Genomic DNA, 19,977 nt, shown 5'->3' on the forward strand with positions numbered 1-19,977 from the left:
TAGTCGGTGGCGCTGCCGCTCCGTCGCTTATCCCCTACCTTACGTTATTTTCTCTCCTCGTCTGGCTTCAACTACCAATTCCACCTCTCGTTTCGACCACAACGGAACTAGGAACCCCCGTCGTCCCTCCGTTGCGGCTCCCCTTGAGTCAGCATCGGGGGGCGGCGCTGCAATCGCTCCACTGCCACCGCCGTCGCCGCCGCCGCCGCTGCTGCTGCTGATGGTTTCTGCTGAAGCAAGGGATGGCTGCGCAACCCCTCGAGGGTGCCGATGCTAGTTCTCGATTCCTGCAGGCCTTTTGATTGTGTGCGCGCGCGACCTCCACGTTTGCGCGAAACGCGCGTGTGTGCATCGCCATTGGCGTAGCCACGCTTCGTTGGCCTTTAAGAGTATCTTTTAGCTTGTTACTTCGTGGAATTTTATAACAATTAGGAGATGATTACTCGAAAAGATTGTATGTTAGAGAAATTTCGGAAGAACGAGACGTGGTAGATATTTCATGCAGAGGTTGGGTCAATAAGGAAGAATGTCTGCAGTTCGAGGAAAACCCTGTTGATCGACGCTATTGCGCCCCGACGAGGGTGTACGCCAACAGATCGACTCTCTCTTTCCCGCGCACGCACACATTGTGCAAACTTGGATTTATGGCAGTCTGCCGCCATCGTATGCTTATAGTAGCCTGCAACTTTGGTTAGCCCAAATCATAGCTAGTCTAAACAGAAGTATGAACCACGCTGTTAGTATTCCATGCTTTCTCTAACTTTCTCATAAACGATGCTTATATACCTTCCTAGTTGCACGTTCCAAAAACCTCGAGGCCGTCCCCAAGCAACTTATAACTAAAACATATCAAATTAATTCACGTTCGATCGAGGCTTAATTTCCCCCCAGCCCGTAAATCCACCGAAACGGAAGCTCGTTCGAAACCGACCGTGTGTCACGGTGGAGGTTAGTGAACCCGAGCAAAAAAGAGAAAGAAAAAAAGAAACCGTGCACCGAAACCGTCCGCGAGGGATGCGTGTGCAAGTGGTCGGTGTCGAGGCCGCCGCGCCGTGTCGAATGTAGACATAGAGGAAAGATAGAGAGAAAGAGAGAGAGAGAGACAGAGACAGAGAAAGAGAAAGAGCGGAAGAGAGAACAGCTGGCCGGGCTGCCACGGGCACCGGCCTCGTTCCTCGCGTCACGACGAGTGTGTAAACTCCCAAGGGGGAGGCCGATGGTAATTCCTATGGAAGATTGGCTGCATAGTGGTGACGCTATGTCGCCCGATACGCGACGCGAACTTGTTGGTAGCGGGTTGATGGTGTTAGTGCAGCGTGTAGAAGGGACGGTGCGAGGGGTGAAGGGTAGCTGGCACACGTTGGGGTGAGATCTCGAATAGGAGAGGGTAGCCTCTATCTCCCCTATTCTGCAAAAAGGGGGAGAAAGTCGAGGGTGGAGGAGCCAGAAATGAGAATGTCGGCTAAAGTGGTGGGAGAACGAAGGTCCGCGCGAGGGTTAGCTGAGCTGATAGTGGGGACAGCGAAGCGGAATGGGGATGGCCACGCATGCGCTACCGATCAGCATCGACCCGACGTCTAGGCAACACCTGGTAGCACCCCACGTGCCACGTTAGGGTGGCACCAGCCACCCCGCGCACGCGATACCTCGTATCGAATATCACGCTGGCCTTCCTGTCCCGTCTACTGACCCACGCCAACGTCTTTCGTCGCTCTTACGGCTCGAGTTTTCGTAAATGGGATACAGACCAATCGAAACCGGTACATGGCACCTCCCCGTTAAACCGGTTTTGGGAACAAGAGGTTATCAACCTTCGGCGAATGGAAATTCGAAGTGGTCTTTCTTTCGTTTCTTATCGATTCCACAGGTCCGATCAATGGTCAAACACAATTGTGTATAGAAGGTTTGCGATAAGATTTTGTTTGCAGAGTACAATGGATTTCCTGAGATGGAGGACGATATGCGATTTCGCGAAATTTGGAAATTAGAGGGGCAGTATTAGGTATAGGTGGAGAGATCAAGCTCTGAGTTGTAAACCTTGACTTTAGACATTGTGTTAATTCGTTACATGTTACATAGTATCGTTCTTTCTTACGTAATACGATAAATAATAACAGTTACTTTCAATTGGACTATTTAAAAAATTGTAGAAATATGATACGAATAGTTGGAAATCTTTCGATATCGAGGAAAATGGGATTTTTCGTTTTGCAAATTCTTTAAATCTCTCGTAAATGAATAAACATTCGCAATCTGATAACAAGAATTCAAAAATAAAGTACATACATAGTTCCTACACACATCTGTCTTTGACGTTATCAACAATGTTCTTCGTATCACCTGTGGCCAAAGGCTCGTAAACTATCGGCTACAATTTCTGCCGGAACGAAGGAGTTCGGGGCGTCGATCACCCACGACAATATCGAGATTGGTTCGTGTTTTGCGGACAGATGTTTCGCCGCGTGTTTCAACGGAACTCTCCTCGTTGCCCGTGTCCTATTTACCGACTATTGTCGCTCTTCCAGCAGCGCGCAAACTTTCTAAATGGTGTCGCGTAATAACCGTGCCATATGACGAAACCGTGCCGCAACAGCTGATGCATCTCGATTTGCAAGATCGATCCTAGGATACGTATCTATCGTGAACTCGTCTATTTACATTGCAATAATCTGAAACCATGTTTGCAAAGTAGGAGCAATTGAGCCGTTTGATTGAATAAGTTGTTGCGTCGTTAAACAGAACGGAGTTTATTCGCTGAACACAAACCGTTAAATATCTCGAAAAATAAACGAAAAATACATGATTTAAACCGCTTTCATAATCAATGGCATATACAGGGTGGTTGGTAACTGGTGGTACAAGCGGAAAGGGGGTGATTCTACGCGAAAAAAGAAGTCGAAAATATAGAATAAAAATTTTTTTTTAATTTTTCCATCGAGACAACGATCTACAGTGAGATCCGTTATAACGAGACGCGACAAAGTGCACGCGTTCCGAGCGAAAATCCAAAGTCGATTTTCTCGAAAACAAAGCCTCAAACGAAAAATTTTTATTCTATATTTTCGACTTCTTTTTTCGCGTAGAATCACCCCCTTTCCGCTTGTACCACCAGTTACCAACCACCCTGTATATGTATTTTTTCTTTTTTCAGAAACTAGAAAAAATTGATTATGCAACAGAATTAAGTAGTATTAGTAACATATTGCGAAAAGCGTCGTAAAATACTAATTCAAGACATTTTTTATTTAGATCTTTTAGTTAAAGAACAGAAGCTACTTTTGGTAGATATCGTTCAATATAGTAGAAACAATTGGAGCTATTCCATCGCTGCTCGTAAAGCATTCTAAAGCAATCAACACAAGTGCTTCTATTCTTACACGACCCTATCAATCCCTTTGCATTGGTAAATAGAACAGTCAAGCCCTTGCTCACCCTCTCTGGCATAATACAATCCTAACTACACGCTTCAAAACTCCTAATGCAAATAGCTTTCAGAGGAAAAGAAAATAATGAAAAATATCACTCTATCCTGTACAATGCACACGATCCCTGTTCCTTGCAGATCAGACATCTCATTTATTTTCTTTGCTTCAAGTATCTTTAAATTACTTGTGGTTTTTCAATCATTATAAATTATTTTCATGTCGAATGTTCCATTAAAAAAAAAATTAAAACTTCGAGACTACGTGCATAAATTTGTATCTTTTATCTTCAAAATTTGTTAGATTCAATCGATTGCCTTTTATTGTTTCTATCACAATTTGGACAAAAAATGCGAATATTTTTCTCGTTAAAAATTCTTAACAAAACAAAGATAAAGCATCTCGTCTACAGTGTGTTAATAGCCAAACATGTAAACACATCTGCTCGTTAATAGTACTTAATTTAGGTCTATTTCATTTAACTGGATCGTATTAATTCGAAACGCGAATAACCGCGTCGAATTTGAGCTTTATCTCGCGTGGCATTCATCTTTCCGCCGTTATCTCTAATCAATCGCTAATTAAACGATGGCGCGAGCCACGCCACTTACCTTCGACCCGTGATTTATCCAGCTGGTGTGCGTTCACACTGCGTGTCACACCTACGCGCGTCTGCATGAGCTAATCTTGTTTATTGACCCGCCAACCGCTCTGTTTTTTTTTCGTCATTCGCACCTGCCGTCGCACGTGCACCGTATCAATACCCTAATCGATTCGAATCGCTTTTTATACAGAAAATTTCCTTATATAAATTTCTTATCTTTTTGTTCAAGATATTATCATTTTGTCTTCTGCTAATTTCGAAATTTTATTCGATCGTTAAATTTGTATTTCATATCTGAATAACATTTTGAAGGTCGTCTAATGTTTTCTTACGTTTTTCTGTTATCTAATAAAATAATTTTAGGTCAACGATATAAACGTATAAAGATACGTAAAGTTGATAAATGGTTAATGGATACGAAGCTAATGGAGAACACCTAATATCTAGATACACGAAGTAAGAATCGTTTCGTCTTATCTTCGCTATTAAAATCTTTTTAGTAACTCTTTTATTTATTTTTCTATAATCAAGAACAGTTGATGCTTCTTGGTGTATAAGAAGATTAAAAATTATTCGAAATGTCAAGTCCCTGGCGGCGAATTATACGCGCCATTAGCGATAATGTCCCTCCACTTTTCCTCCTACACCATTCTAATCGCCTAACGGGCGATTCTCCTCTAATCGATCGCCAAAATTAAGCTGCCTTGGCCACGGTTAGCTTGAATGGCTGGCCACACTGTTTGGCGCTGATCGCCAAGGGTATACCTTAAAAACTTTAAAATGCTGACTTTTTGCGATCGTCAGAAAGAAATTTATCAAAGATAATGCCACAAAATGGAAGACATTTCCTTCCACGAGTCCCCCAAACTCATTTTGATTTCTGTTTAATGCCACGACTGTTTCCTTCATTTCTTTCTGAAAGGGAAGATGTTGGATTTATTTTGATAGAAATTTTTAATTTAATATTCAATTTCAAATTAAATCTCAGTGGAATATCTATTGACGAAGATGGTGTTGCGAGACAAGTTGTAAGACAATGGTAACAAACATGGTAACAAGTTCTGCGAGAATTTTCAAAATTACGATCACTGGAAGATTGTAAAAAACGCTTGTAAATCGATGAGCTTGTACAAAAGTATATAAAGTTTTCGTTTAAAAGTAGGATTCGTAAATGTAAAAGCTGGCCTGTATATATTTATAAAATAAATTTTCATAGCAGAAATTCACAAATTTTTGTAAAAAAAATATGCAAATTTAAACACGTGGTTTCTCTCACAGGAAGCAACATGTGCACCCTCATATCTGGTTCATGGAACAGCCATATACTGACGGAAAATTACGTTGAATTAGGGTGTAGGGTATCGAAGTTCCTTTTCCCTGATGCCATATTTTTACGCGGACAACAGTTCATTACCGCGGAGCATGGAACAGCAGGGGCGCTCTGTTTCTGCTGAGCACGACATGCCTTGAAATTCCTAATCTGCCAGCAATCGCGGGGACAATCGGTTCGTTCCACTTCATTCCCCAACTCGATTCCGTCGAGTATTGCGTAACGTCAATCGTGTCTCCGGGATCGATCGCACTATCCCGGGCTCGTCCCAACGAAAACTGCTTTCGTAATCTAAATCCTGGCTCTTAGTAACAGGGCTTTCGGAGCGCCATCGCCAACAAAACCTTTGCTCTTTTTGAAAGTGAGCCAGAGGAATGAAAATGAAATGTTCTTTAAAAAAAGCTTGTGTAAAGCGTAAAGCGTGCACCAGGGTATGTTATACGAAATGATCGTGAAACGAACAATTCCTGCTAATAAGATCGAAATGCTACAACGAACGAAGATGTTCGATTCGAAACTTTGAATTTCTAAATGTTTGTAACTCCGAAATTTCGAATATTCGTAATACTCGCGTATTTGAAATTTTTAATGTTTCAAATCCTACAAATTCGAAATTTTGAACATTTGGAACTTTGAAATGTTGAATAATTGAAACTTTGAAAGTTTGAATATATTTCAAAATATTTGTAACTTCGAGACTACACAATTTTTGGAATATTTGAATATTCGAATATCTGAAATTTTGATTATTTGGATCCCATGGACAACCAAGGTCGAGCATAGATAAGAACGAGATGTTTGAAACTCGGAATCTGGTCTATCAGATTGTCATTCTGTCGGCTTAACTGCAAATGTTCGCAGTGACGTACACTTGGAAGTTCAGTCGACGAGGTCGGTCGATTCGCGATTCTCGAGGGCCAAAGTGAATTTTCTAGTTACGTAGGCGGAGCTCGAACATATCTGGAACTTTATCTGATCCTTCTTACGCCGATCCCTTGGCATCCTGCCCTCTTGGCCCCGGCACCCGGTGGCGAAACGTCGAAATAAAGTCCGTGCCGTGTGAGATTACTCAATAACGCGTTCGACGCTTGTTGGAGGCCTGCGCTTCCAACATTCTACCCTCGTTGCGAGTATTGTATCTCGACTTTTCACCTACGTTTAATACATTCGAGATAAAACCACGTTTCAGCAGAGAAATATCGACTCTGTTCGTCTGTAGCGAAGAATAGGAACGAGTTGTGGAGAATCGAAGTATCTTTCGAGTTTCCTTTGGCATAAATGACAATAAATATAAAAAGTAATAAAATTGTGTAATTGTCGTCCAGTTTGTTTAACTATCACTGACTCCAAATTCGTAAATTTTTTCACTGAAAAATAAAAAAGAAAACGGAGTTCAAATATTTCAAACATTCGAAATTTCAAATATTCGAATACTTGAAGCTCCAAAATTTGATCGATTTAAAAACTCCAAAGATTCTTAAATGCAGAATTTCGCAGATATAGATATTCCAAAATTGTTCATATTCACACTAATTACAAACGCGATAGTATATTATACGTTTAAACTGAACACGTTGTATGTTAGATACAAAATAATGAAGAAGATTACGTGGTATTTGTAATAATAGTAGCTGTTTATTTTGGGGTTTCCGCGTGATCATTTATTTATAATATTGAAATGAAATTTCCCCTTCGAAATCGTTTTTGCAGTGGAAGTAAGAAAAATTGCGAGATAGTAACGCGATTAATAATGATGGCATGAAGTAATATTTAAACGTATACCGAGGGGATTGCTCTGAAAGTAACATGCTGCGGGGAATATTTCGAGCTTCGAGCTGAAGGGGTTGAAACGCAAAGGTGCACCGAATGCGCAACTGGTCGAAGCAATCTGCCTGCAGTATCTCTGCTTTCGACTAAAAAGAGTCGGTGCTTGTCACAGTTAGAAATTAAAAAGAAAAAAGAACGATAAAATAAATTATCGTGATAACTTGTGGAATTTTTTAATTAAAAAAATATCGACTAATATCTAGTGTTTCATTCGTTTACGAATTTATCTATAATTCTCTATAAAGACCTATTTATATCTATTTATAAAACATTTATTTGTACAATATATTTACTTACAAAATTCAACGATGAAATACTCTTTTCATAAGTATCCTATCCTATTTGAAGAGAATTCGTAAAAATTCGGAAGTCGGTTGTGGAATAATTCCAAACTTTATGCAACCATAAAAACTCCTTTCATAGTGAATAAATACGTCCTCGAACCGGATACCGAATAATGACGGTACAATAAGCATCGTCGTATATCGGAACTCTCGAAACAGAGAGGAACGCCTAACAATTTGAGAAGCAATTCAATCGCCGTTTCGAACGCGAGGAATTCAGCTTCCTCTTTGCCCGTCTTCCTCCCTCGCCAGAAAATCAATTCGTATCTTCTATCGCTTGTCTCTTTCGAATCACTCGCAATAAAACATCATAAATTCCCGCGATAAAAAGCGTAATACGATAGACAGTCTACACAAATACATAAAGTAAAAAATATAGGGGAAATTTCAACGATATTCATAGCATTTCAGCTTAACATAATCTATCTCTTAATACATATATTATAATATATATTTTGCGTATATTTTTCGATATTATACGATGTCTTCCTATATTTAACGTGAAATTACATTTTTTACCAAAATAGATATTCCAACAAACCACCACTAAATCAATACTTCGAGACTGTACAAAATTGAAAAACGAGTCATTTGTTTGAATGACATACGAACAATTGTTCTCTCTAAATGTTCGTCCCTTTTCTCATGAAAATTTCATATATCTGAACATTTTTATCAGCAAGTTCGTTTCTAATAATTTTCTTATTTTCGTGTCACTTGATAAAAAGGTAAAAAGAAAACAGAATCGAGAACAATTTGAAAACAGAAAGGAGAGACCACGTTATCGTGGAACAAGTGGTTAGGGCAGTCGGATTCGTTGCGCGAAGCTGAAGAAAATTTATGCCCCGCGTTACAGATTATCGCAGCCTCGAAATTATCTTTCACAAAGTAGGGTTGCTTTCCCGTCACGAAACGGTCGCATCCCCTGTTTTCACCCTCCTGCAAGTGCGTGCCAACTGTTGCAAGGGTACGAGGGATTCTAAAACAATAGGAACACGCTGCTGACGTATCCATGGACGCTTTATCGTGATACAGGACAGATTTACGATCTTCGACGCAGCTGGGGGATCGAGATTTCGTTTCGCTCACCGTCCCATCGAAAGAAACGCAATCGATGCTCGATTTATGACCCATCCACCCCTTCGCTCTCGTCCTTGCCGCGTTCTTCCGCGTTTATTCGCAGATTTTACACGTTCGCGTCGAGATACACAGGCATTTGTAACGTATCTCGATTGGTCAATCCTCCGTGTGATCGATAAAATTTAAAAAATCCTACAAAAAATATCTGATTCTTGTTTTTTCTCTTAACGCACGAACCAGACGAGTAATTGAAGATAATATATATATACAACTGTTTTCATCCCTTCGAAACGCACGATATGTACAAATATTTCTCTCGGGTTATCCACAGTCGAGATTTGCCCAACCATTTTTCGTTAATCTGAAAAACAGAATTAGCTACAATCGGTTAACCTCGTCTTTCTTAACGTTTCGCGCGATGTCGAGGAAACACGAATGTTCCAAATGGAAACCTTCGAAACTTGTTTGCTGCGACTCGCATCGAAGGAAAATGAATTTGAATCTCGTCCAAAAGCGCGGAAAACTCGAATCATCGAACAAATAACTTTATGTTATTTTTCTTCGAAGAAACAATCTGCTGGTTCGACTTTCTTTCGTATATTTAATAGTAGTAAAATAATATAGAAATAAAAATAAAAATAATTTTTACAAGGCAGAAACAGTTTTATCTTTAATTCTGTTTATCATTCACTTGAAGTAGAGTACGACACACGAATATCTTGCGTAAAAAAAATATTAATGGCAGAGTGAGGCGCGTCAGGTCATCCGTAATGACTCTTCCCTCTTTCTACCCTCAGGCTTGCCCTTTCTATTTCTTTCTTCTCGTTGATAGGGCCGGGAGTTTCGGGCTGCCTCATAAAAGTCGGCGTATCCGGAATCTTCCCCTTCCTTTATCCTTGATTTTCGCTGCGGTACAGGAGGGAGGAAGCCATTAATTTATGCCTTTCCTGATCGATCGATCGTTCGTTCGACGAAAGTTTGAACTTTCGACGGGAACACACGGCCAAAGAGCACCGGGGATTACTTTATCACGGGTTGCAACGCTGAAACAACATAAATGACGTGGAACAAGGAAGACAGAGATAGCGAAAATGGAAACTGTCAGAGAGAAGACTCGCTTCGGTTTCCTGTTGCTTCAATTACTTCGCAATTTCGCTTTAATAAAACCTGTAATATTCTACGGAATGTATTTTTTATATTTTAATTTAAATGTAAATTATTTTGTTATTGGAGACTCGTATTTAAAAGGCTTCGTATACTTTTATTGAAAAAGATTACACTCCTATTTATATTGTTATTTTCTATGGAAATAGCAGACAATGATAATTATACGAATATAATTTTCATAAACGTTCGGCAGAACTCCATACTGATTGAAATTCATAACCATCGATAATAACATATTTGAAACTAAAAGATGGACAATGTTTGAGCATCTTTAAAGAATAGAAAATACAATAATACGATAGCCACAATGGCTCAAATAAATCTGTTTCTTCTTCCATACCATCTCACTTACCTCGGCCAGGTGTCTCGACAAAATTGCTACAACTTCTCATCAAACGACGAATACTTTTAACCACAAGTAGCAATTGAAATACGGCAAGAGAAATGGAGGAAAATTCCTTTTTCGAGTAAATCGTCGTGAAGAGAAGAGAAGGGAAGAGAAGAGCGTGGCGACACATTCGTTCAAAGAAATGGAGAAAACTCGTTCGACAAACGCATTCCGCGTGCCAGAATTTCGTTTTCCCCTAAAAGGGAGTCGCGTTAAGGGGTGTACCATAAATATCGCAGCGAAAAGGAGGAAACGGAAAGGAACAGGAAAGACGGGAAGAGGAAATGGAAGAGCGAAGCGAGAACGCGCGACGTTCGGTCGCACAGTTTCTCCTACTCGAGGAACTCCGTGATCTCGTTCTGAAAATTGCATAACCCTCCTAATCGATCGTTCGCGGAACTCGGGACCTCGTTCCTTTGTCGGCGACGCGTAATTGAATTTGAAACAAAAGCAAACGAGAGACTCGAAACGAGCCGAAGATGAAAAAAAAGAGGATAACGAATAGAAAAGATACGAGTTATCGAATGAGAAGTCTTTGAGAATGGGAAAACTCGAGGAATAGGAAAATGCTTGTGGGAAACAGATGCCAAGTATTTTCTTTGTTTTCTTTTTTTCTTACGTTTAATCTTTATGTTTGAACCTTTCCCCTTTTTAATGGATCTTAATTGAGCATCAACTAACGAGAATATTAATACGTTGTCGTACATCGAAATTATATTTTCCAAATTGTCAATGTTTCCAGACACTTTCAAGAAAAATTTTGTTCCATGCCAGCCATTTGTTAAAAATTCATTTTATCTACTTAACTTTTGTATACTCTGATGAAGCACGCATAAACGTCAGATGATGTCTTGACGTTTAATGCCAACTTTTAGAACCGGTCTATTTCGAGTAAATTTGACTTGAACAAATATAAACTTGAAGCGAAGTCACTCTGGTCAGAGAGATTCGTTTTTTTTTCTTTAATTTAGACGATTGTAACGAAACTGGCTATATTTGGTGAAATCATTTTGTTCTCGCTCAATCCGGTTTTGTTTTTATCATTTCTTTTTCTTTCTTTTTGGAACGGTATGCGTACGGGAGAGAAAATTCGAGGATGAAGCGAAGAGGAATTTAAGGAAGAAAATAAGCACGGTTCGACGCATGACCGAGGTGCTTTGATCTCAGTGCTGGCCGAAGCAAGCAAATTGTGTGTCCTCAAAGGGACCGTGATTGAAGTCACACGAACCGTGCAACGGTGCTTCGTCCGTTCCCCCCGTTTTATTTTTTTATTTAAGGAGTTACTTTCGGCAGCTTCCTGTGTAAATAATTACCCACCAACTACCGTCCGTATCTCAAATACTCCTTCGATGTTAAACACGTGTAATACTCTCCATTAAATTCCACTCAAATTCATAGAAATCTATTAGAATGTTATATTGGATTGGCAACTAAGTGATTACGGATTTTGTCATTACCACCTAATCACAAAATCCGCAATCACTTAGTTGGCAACCCAATATATTGGCCAAAAGTTTCCTACGTTATCTACGAGATCATACTGCATACAATGTATTAACGAAACATTCTATATGTAAATTATGTAGTTTTCAAAACAAAAAAGGTTTGACACAACGCTTTTTTACGTGTCGAAATCTATGTTACATGCAGAGATACTGCATCCCATTTTTTCAACGAACAAAGGTCCAAAGACAGAGAAAGAGAAGAACGATTATTTTCCAACATTTATACAGACTGGGTTCCTCTTTTTCAACTCGTGCTCTTTACACCGATTTTAGATGCACGCGTGCGACAAAGCGAAACGGAAACAACTAAGAAACGAAGCCCGTTTTTCAACGAGGAATACTAGCAGAGGTGATGGTAAGCATTGTCAGGGAGTTTCGCTTTCCGCGCGAACAATTTCAAGCAAGAAACACGAAAGAACGAAAAATCGGGCCACGAACGCGCACGTATACATATGAGGAAAGAGATGAAAGAAAGAGGAGAGTCAATTACGCGAGAGCACGCGCGTTTCGTTTCCAGAGCCGGCCCCCTTTGATCCTGTTTCGTTGCGAGAAAGAAACGTCCAGATCTGCGATTGAAACCAACGCGGCCTTTGCTCGACGCGCCGTAAACTCGCCATCGATTTTTCCATTTTTCCAACTTCCACGAAACATTCGCTGCAGCTTCGAGGGACCGATACAACGTTCGCGATCGATCGAAGACGTAGTACTACGTCTTTTCGTAAGCCGAAGCTCCGCGAGACTTCGTACAAGCGTTATGTTTTTTACTAAAAGCTAAACTTGGCAATCTGTGATGTAACGAGATGCCTTCTCGGGGTCTATTATTGGAAACCTTTGACGTGGAAACCGCGTTTCGTCACAAATCATCCTTAGAAAATTTTCAGCCTACTCATTTAATCTTACATAACTCGAAGGTGTACGCATTTTGCGTTTGACACGTAACGTAGTTCTTGGATGGTCTTAGATAATGTTGTTTCATTCTGCTTCGTTTCTTTCTTTTTGCTTCGCGGGTAATAGTGTATAATAATCATAATCTGAAAATATTCAGTTTCATATATTTTCCATTATTTGTTTCTCAGAGAATAAGTTTGAGAATAGATTTAAGATCTTTTTTATCCCGAAGAACATCTTTATGACAATTGAATATCATCTTTTAAATCTCCCATTCTGAAATTATCTGATAAGCACAAATAGCGACCTGTCGGCTCTGCAAATTTAACATGGTAAGGTATCTGTAGGTGTTCGAATACCTTCGTGGACCTCTGCGCTAATAATATATGAAAAAGGAGAACAAAAATCGATGTCTGGAAAGGTACTTAGGAACCATGGATGGAAAAGGTACGATGTGCGAATGGGATGGAACAAAGCGACGCGTTATAAGGTCGTGGAAGGGATTCACGTGGCTGGGGATTAAATCGACAACCGGTGTGTGTGTTCACGATACTATAGATTTATTAATCTTGGACGCGTTATTCTTGCATTGACCTTCTACTGGAGCGTGCTGCGCGATCCGTTTAAATCGTTCCATGCGATAAATCTAAGTGGCAAATCCGTTTAAGCGCGTACACATTAGTCGTGCTCAAACGACATATTTATGTTTCTCGGTTTGCTTGAATTATTCGCAACGCATACGTACACACAGAGAAGTTGGAAAGGTATAGAAAGGAGAGGGTAACGTGTCGTGCCCGTATCCGTAATTCGCGCCAGGACATTTGCATGCTGGCTCCTTTGTAAAACCACACGCTCGAACGCTCTATGTTTTCGTTGCAAATTGCTTAACAACAATTCGGCCGGATTCCGTTTAAACGGTATTTACTAGAGCCCGGCTTGGTGTAATGTTACCACTTGCGTCTGTTTGGCCAATGGTATTCCTCGTATGTAGCCACACGCTTACCACCAGGGTTAATTACTCGAAATGTAGCTCTGTTTAAGGATAACACGTTCATAGAGGTGTCACTTTGATCGCTTGAAGGATTAAGAGTCGAGATAAGAGAATAATTTACGGGCTCGATAAAAATAAATATATTCGATCTATCGCGCATCGTAAACAAATAGAAAGTTATAATTACTCGAAACGTTGCTCTGTTCAAAGACAGCATACGTTCGTTCATAAAAGCGCCGTTTTCAACGTGGTCGCTTGAAAGGTTAAGGAAAGGTTAAGGCAAGAATTGACGGAGAGGAGAAGAGCGAAAGAAAACGAATTGTCTGCCATAAAACAAACGATACACCGATAGTTCCACGTTTACGAAAAGAGGATATTATCCATAACGTAAATCCATCGTTCCACCGTGTATTTCAGTTTCCAGAATACGAATATTTTTCTTCGAAATTCATTAAAGATTCTACTACGCTAATTTCATGATAACGAGCACGGATATTCGTACTATTCGAAAAAGAAAGGCGAAGCAGAAAGAGAAAGGGCTGAGGGGGGTAAGGACGTAGAGTACAACGGGGCGATGGAGCAAATGTTTTTTAAATCCGGCGAAAGAAGTGGCTCGAAGAATTTAATTAAAGCGGCCGCTCGTCGACGAAGCCACCGCCGGGTTTGAAATTTTTTGAGATCTCTCGGCGTCGTATTCAACCACTAGTTGCCATCTGTTCCGTGTACTCCTCTCCCTCTTTCAACCGTTGGTTCTCTCGCGACTGCAGCCTGCGGAACGCGACCACCCCGAGCGAAATCAACTACCTGTGGATGCAACTTAAGTGACTCCGCGCTGCGCCAGCCACCACCACCAATTATGCGCGATAAAGTTTCAATAACGCGAATTTCATTCCCGCCACGGTCTCCCATTATGCAATTAATCGAATTCTTCGGACTTTCTTTCCTATCCGCCTCCTCCCGTTTTATCGGTTATCTTAATCGTCCGTGCTCGATAATTGAGATACGATGTTCCGCTACCATATTTCTTTTTTCTCCTTTCTCTTTTACCTGTAGATACGGTGGAATTAACGATCCTTAACGGGTTAAAACTTGAATTTCATAGAGATAGGAATTGATATATGTGCTTTCGATACTCGATTACATACGTTCGTTACGTACGTACGTATTTAGTGTTTCATTTATTTATACCTACATTTGCTACAGTGATTTATTCATCTTCGTTGTCGAAGCAAGTAATAACACGCGTAATAGTTCAAAGTAATAGATTTACAGTATCGTTCAGAAATAGGAATTTAACGGGCACCGTTCGATTTTTTAAATGGAAATAAAAATTTGTTTCCATAGTGATGGGTGATGTTAAAGTAAAAGAATTTTTGGAGACATTCTTCTAATTATGTGCAAAAATAGCTGTATATCTACGGTAGCTTCGAAAAATATCTGTACAGATAACTACACGAAGATATTACCAAATGATATGAAACGTAATATCCTTGGACATAATTGATTACGATATAAATGTTATAATAAAAATGCAATGATGTGCAAATAATTCTTATAGCCACTATAAAGATCTTCTCTTTTCTACCGCCGTCTAAAAATTTTTCCTTTCCTAGACCTATATGTATATAAAAAACTCTTGACTTTCTCATCTTCGAGTTAAAACACGCTTTATCCCTTAAACTCGAAGTTCGATCTCTCCTCAAGCAAATCCACTGGCAATTGGATAGTCCTCGTTCGTTAAGATAGCTCGAGTAGATTAGTAGACACGAGCGACTAGCGTGTCGCTAGCGATTGGTATCGGACCGTGCGGACACGCGTCGGGCCTAATTTCATCCCAGCAGCGTGCAATCTCTTCGTGGCGTCCCACCGGGCGGTGCCCGGAATCAGGACCTAAATCGGATCGGACCGTGGCTCGTAAATTATTCGACACACGCGTATACGTCTACGTCGATTTTACCCTACGCGACACGAAGGGACAAAGCTAAAGAAAAGGGGAATAAAGGCTTCCTTCGTTCGCCATTGTGTCCTTCGAATGAACAACGACAGCATTTTGGAAAGAGGTGTGGAATACATCGTTTTCTTAACGTGCTTCGTGTTCCGAGAAAAGTAAGTAAGTATTTTCTAGATCGCGTGACCAATAAAATTTAAAAGAACATCGTACAAAAAAACTTGGATATTTTCTTTCGTTCTTCGTTAGATGAGTTAGGTTGTTCATTTGAAAGTGAGTGGCAGGAAAAAATAAAAAATGAAATAGAAAGGAGGAAAATTCAAGTTGGAATTTACGATTATAACAAAGTACACAATGAGCATTTATTCCAACCAAAAGACGAGAGAAGTCTTATTCAAGCTATTCTACCTGCAAAATTCAATACCATGCGCAACTCTTCGACAAATGGTACACGCAAAGCTTCCCTATTCTCGCAACAACAATTCCCGATATCCAAGCCCAACTTAGTCTACCTATTTCAAGTAACAAAATTATTAATCATACTATTAAACAATGTACACGCACGTATTCTCCGTTTGCAGTGAACATTCGTCGATCTTCTACCTGTCTTCCCCCACTTATCGAGGCATTCGATCGGGAACGAAGCGCGAAAGGAAATTGGAAACGTTCCGGGGTCATTTTTCTTCCGGATATCGCAAACCGTGATCCGAGCTTCAGAGTAAATAAATAACCTAATAACCTGAAGTGCCTCGAGAAAGTATTCGAACGCTTGTACACAGATTTTATAAACATAACGTGTGTGTTGTATTAAATATTTGGACATATCATTGGCAGTATCATGATATTCGATTATCATGATTATATTGGTAAAGTTTGAACCTAAACCTGAAAGTATATAATATAGAAATCACAAGACATTTGATACAAAATATCTACATGTATATTTTGCAGAGATCGCAAAATTGCCTAATCAATCCATTATATTAATTATCTTATTATTAATTATCTATACATTGTATCAATAAACTTTAATATTCACGGCATCTTTAACGCTTATCAATTATATAGGGTGGTTGATAACTGGTGGTACAAGCGGAAAGGGGGTGATTGTACGCGAAAAAAGAAGTCGAAAATATAGAATAAAAATTTTTCGTTTGAGGCTTTGTTTTCGAGAAAATCGACTTTGAATTTTCGCTCGGTACGCGTGCACTTTGTCACGTCTCGTTATAACGGATCTCACTGTAGATCGTTGTCTCGATGGAAAAATTAAAAAAAAATTTTTATTCTATATTTTCGACTTCTTTTTTCGCGTAGAATCACCCCCTTTCCGCTTGTACCACCAGTTAACAACCACCCTGTGTATAGTTAAGATACATGCATATATTTGCAGTAAATATCTTATAACTATTGTATGTACATTTTCGATATCGTTTCAAATTCTATTGACATAATCGTGACAATCGTGTCTCGTTATAGCGCCATTGAAATTTCACAATGTCTTATAGAATATACGCGATATATTCATAAAAATTTTCAATGGTAAATATTCGGATACTTCTGCGAGTAACTGTACGTGACCAACCACGAGCACCAGAATCCTCCGCGAAAATAATTGAACTTAGTCTATCCCTGACTGACCCTGATAGTCGAGCAACGATAAAGGCTAGACCAACCACGGCCACGTAATTAATAACGATTTCTCATAATCATTAACCGCGGTGCGGCGCGAATACGACAACAGTAATAATAAGTATCATAACGTGGCACGTTGTCGGTGCTGGGGAGTAGCATCGTATTACGCTTATGCTCCCTCTCATTTACTTCATTGTTATCGCGGTGTCACGCGAATCCTGCCAACTATAAACGGAAAATTTGGCCTCTAATAGCCGGACCTTTATGGAGCCAGCCATGCAATATTAATATATTCTTATAACGCTCTTGATATCATGTTGGTATTGCGCTAACCGCGTGCCTCGCGTTATTCCGCATTCCCAGGAGCCAGCCACTCTCGATGAAATCAGCACATGTTTTATTACCTTTATCTTTGGCGCTGTTTCTTATTTGCATACCGCCATCAAACATATTTAAAGCGTGTTTTGAATTTTCGGATTTTTCTTGGATGCAAGTTTGCTGATTAATAAGAGTGGAAAATTCTGGAAACTGTACGTGTGTATCTGTGGATAGTTGCGTGAGTTAATTAGCATCTGTTGATAATCGAAGTTAATTTGTATCTGTTGGTAGTTGATTAGTAATTGATATCTATTGATAATGGATAAAGGGGTTAAGGATTAACATTGCATCGAATTATAAACTTTAGGCACGATGTTTTTATTGAATTTACATCGAAAATTTGTAACGACGCAAAAATATCGCAAGAAACACGAAGCAACGCGATATAACATTTTGAACGGTCGACACGTTCGTCTGCGTTTCTGGAAAAATCGATGAATACGCGGAACGTTTATTACGGCAGAATTTCCCCGTTGCAGGACAGATACGCACGGCGCTCGGGAAAAACAATTTCATTTCGTTGCGCGAGCAAGCGAGAAACGGTTCTCATTAAATCTCCTTAATTTCCTCTTCCGTCCATGGAACAGCAGTGGAATTAAATTTTCGATAAAGCACGAGCACAATTGCCACTCGTTTTAACCGAACCAACTGTTCTCTACGGGTCAGAGGAACGTTCATCCTTCACCTTTTACCTTGCGATCTTTTTCAGTAGCTGCTTAAGTCAATGTCAGGTATTTACTGACGCGAGATATGAACAAATTATATACAATTTACTATTATTAATCTTAATGATGATGAATGTGCCTTACTGCTTTTATCTCTTTCGTTATAATATCGAGCCATACCCGTGATACGAATTAAATTCGACAAAGACAGGTTTTAATTCTAACAAAATTTAATTTCAACGCTAACGTAAGCTTCGTTGACACAAATTTGTAATAAGCAACATTTTTCGAATCAAAAACGCAGATCTTGTGTGTAACTAAAATAAAGAGGGTTAGTGAAACACATTCTACATATTCGAAGATTTTACCGCTCAGAGTCCAGTTTCCTCGATGTGTCCCAAGCGAGGCCTGAAGTATATTCTAGAGAATATATTCACATAAGGGTGGATGATCTTCGGGACGAGCCTATTTATCATCCCTCTGACTCAGACGTCGTGCCACTTCCTACTTGGACGAGTAAATTGAAACGGAAGATTTCCTTCGAGATTAAATACCGGCGATTCCCGTGCAACGGAAATAGTTTGCTAGCAAGGGCCAGAACAGGAAAGTTTGGGGGTTGAAAAACGAAAGATACGGGGTTGTACGACGAGCGATGCACGAAATTCCTGGACGAGAGGCAGTAAATTCCTGCGTCGCACCGATATTTTCACCGTGTACAACGTTCGTCGAATATGTCCACCCTCTGTGTGCTCCAACCCCTCTGTTTCTACCCCCAAACCTTCGAATAGCGGAGGAAGGACGAAATTGAGAGAGGGTACGAGATGGCCCGTGCTGAAAGGCTCGTTTCTCTGCTTCAGGCAACAGCAACCCACGTTCCACGATTTCTTGTTTCCCTACCCCTCCAACTGACTAGATCCCTTCGCTGACTAGAAAACAAATCTAGACAAGTTTTATTTAAGATAGAGATAAAAAAAAAAGTAACAGGTCGAAATAAGGGATTATTTTAATTGATCTATGGTATTTTTCTTATTTTAAGAACTTTATTTTTTGCAATTTATGAAGAGTAATTTATTTACATTGTATTTCAGAAAACATCTATTTAATTAACAACCAAAGTAAAAGATTCTTCCAGTTTTTTAGAAAAAGGCTAACTTTCCTAGTCAAATAGATTTTAACATAACTATCTCAAGATAAGTAATAACACACCAAAGAAGATAATACGTATATTCTCGAATCATTTCACAATATAGCCCTAAACAGACATTACCAAATCCTCAAACTTAACACTACAAATTTCACGTTTTAAATGCCATTGTACGTAACACAGCTACTAATATTTATTTTTAACGTTTATTCCCTGCAAAAAAAAGAAAACAGAAATTCGTACCTTTCGTATTCTGTCACGAAAAATGCAAGAAATGATTCTTCTAAATTCTGCATTTTGCTAGATCGTTAAACTATTAAATTTACTATCCGTCCAAATAATTTAAACAACGCTCTAGCCTAATAAAAACTGATTCAATGGTAATGGTGTCCTCTGGAAATCTTGCAGGGAGCACTCGTCGTCGTGGAAGGAACACAGCACGATTCGAACAGAATCGTAGCTGGCAAGTGGTCGAGTGGGGCTAAGTAAGCTTAGCGTGTCACCCTGAAGAGAGGATTTTCTCTACCCTCCTCTTTCTCTTGATGGTTCGTTCGTTTTCTTCCTGTCCTCTTTATTGGTCTTCCTCCTTTTTGCCGCTTTTTTCCTTCTGCGTTTGGTTTTAATCGAATGCACCCCGCAGAAAGGAGATTTTATTAAAACGAGT

At 39.7% G+C, this 19,977-nt stretch overlaps 1 protein-coding gene across 18 annotated transcripts in view; it reads left to right on the forward strand.

Annotated features, from left to right (window-relative positions):
• Positions 1–19,977, forward strand: part of LOC117153716 (uncharacterized) — an 84,060-nt gene that overhangs the window by 53,708 nt on the left and 10,375 nt on the right. The window lies entirely within an intron of this gene.

This window comes from Bombus vancouverensis, chromosome 1 (assembly GCF_051014615.1).
Source record: "Bombus vancouverensis nearcticus chromosome 1, iyBomVanc1_principal, whole genome shotgun sequence".
Taxonomy (NCBI): domain Eukaryota; kingdom Metazoa; phylum Arthropoda; class Insecta; order Hymenoptera; family Apidae; genus Bombus; species Bombus vancouverensis.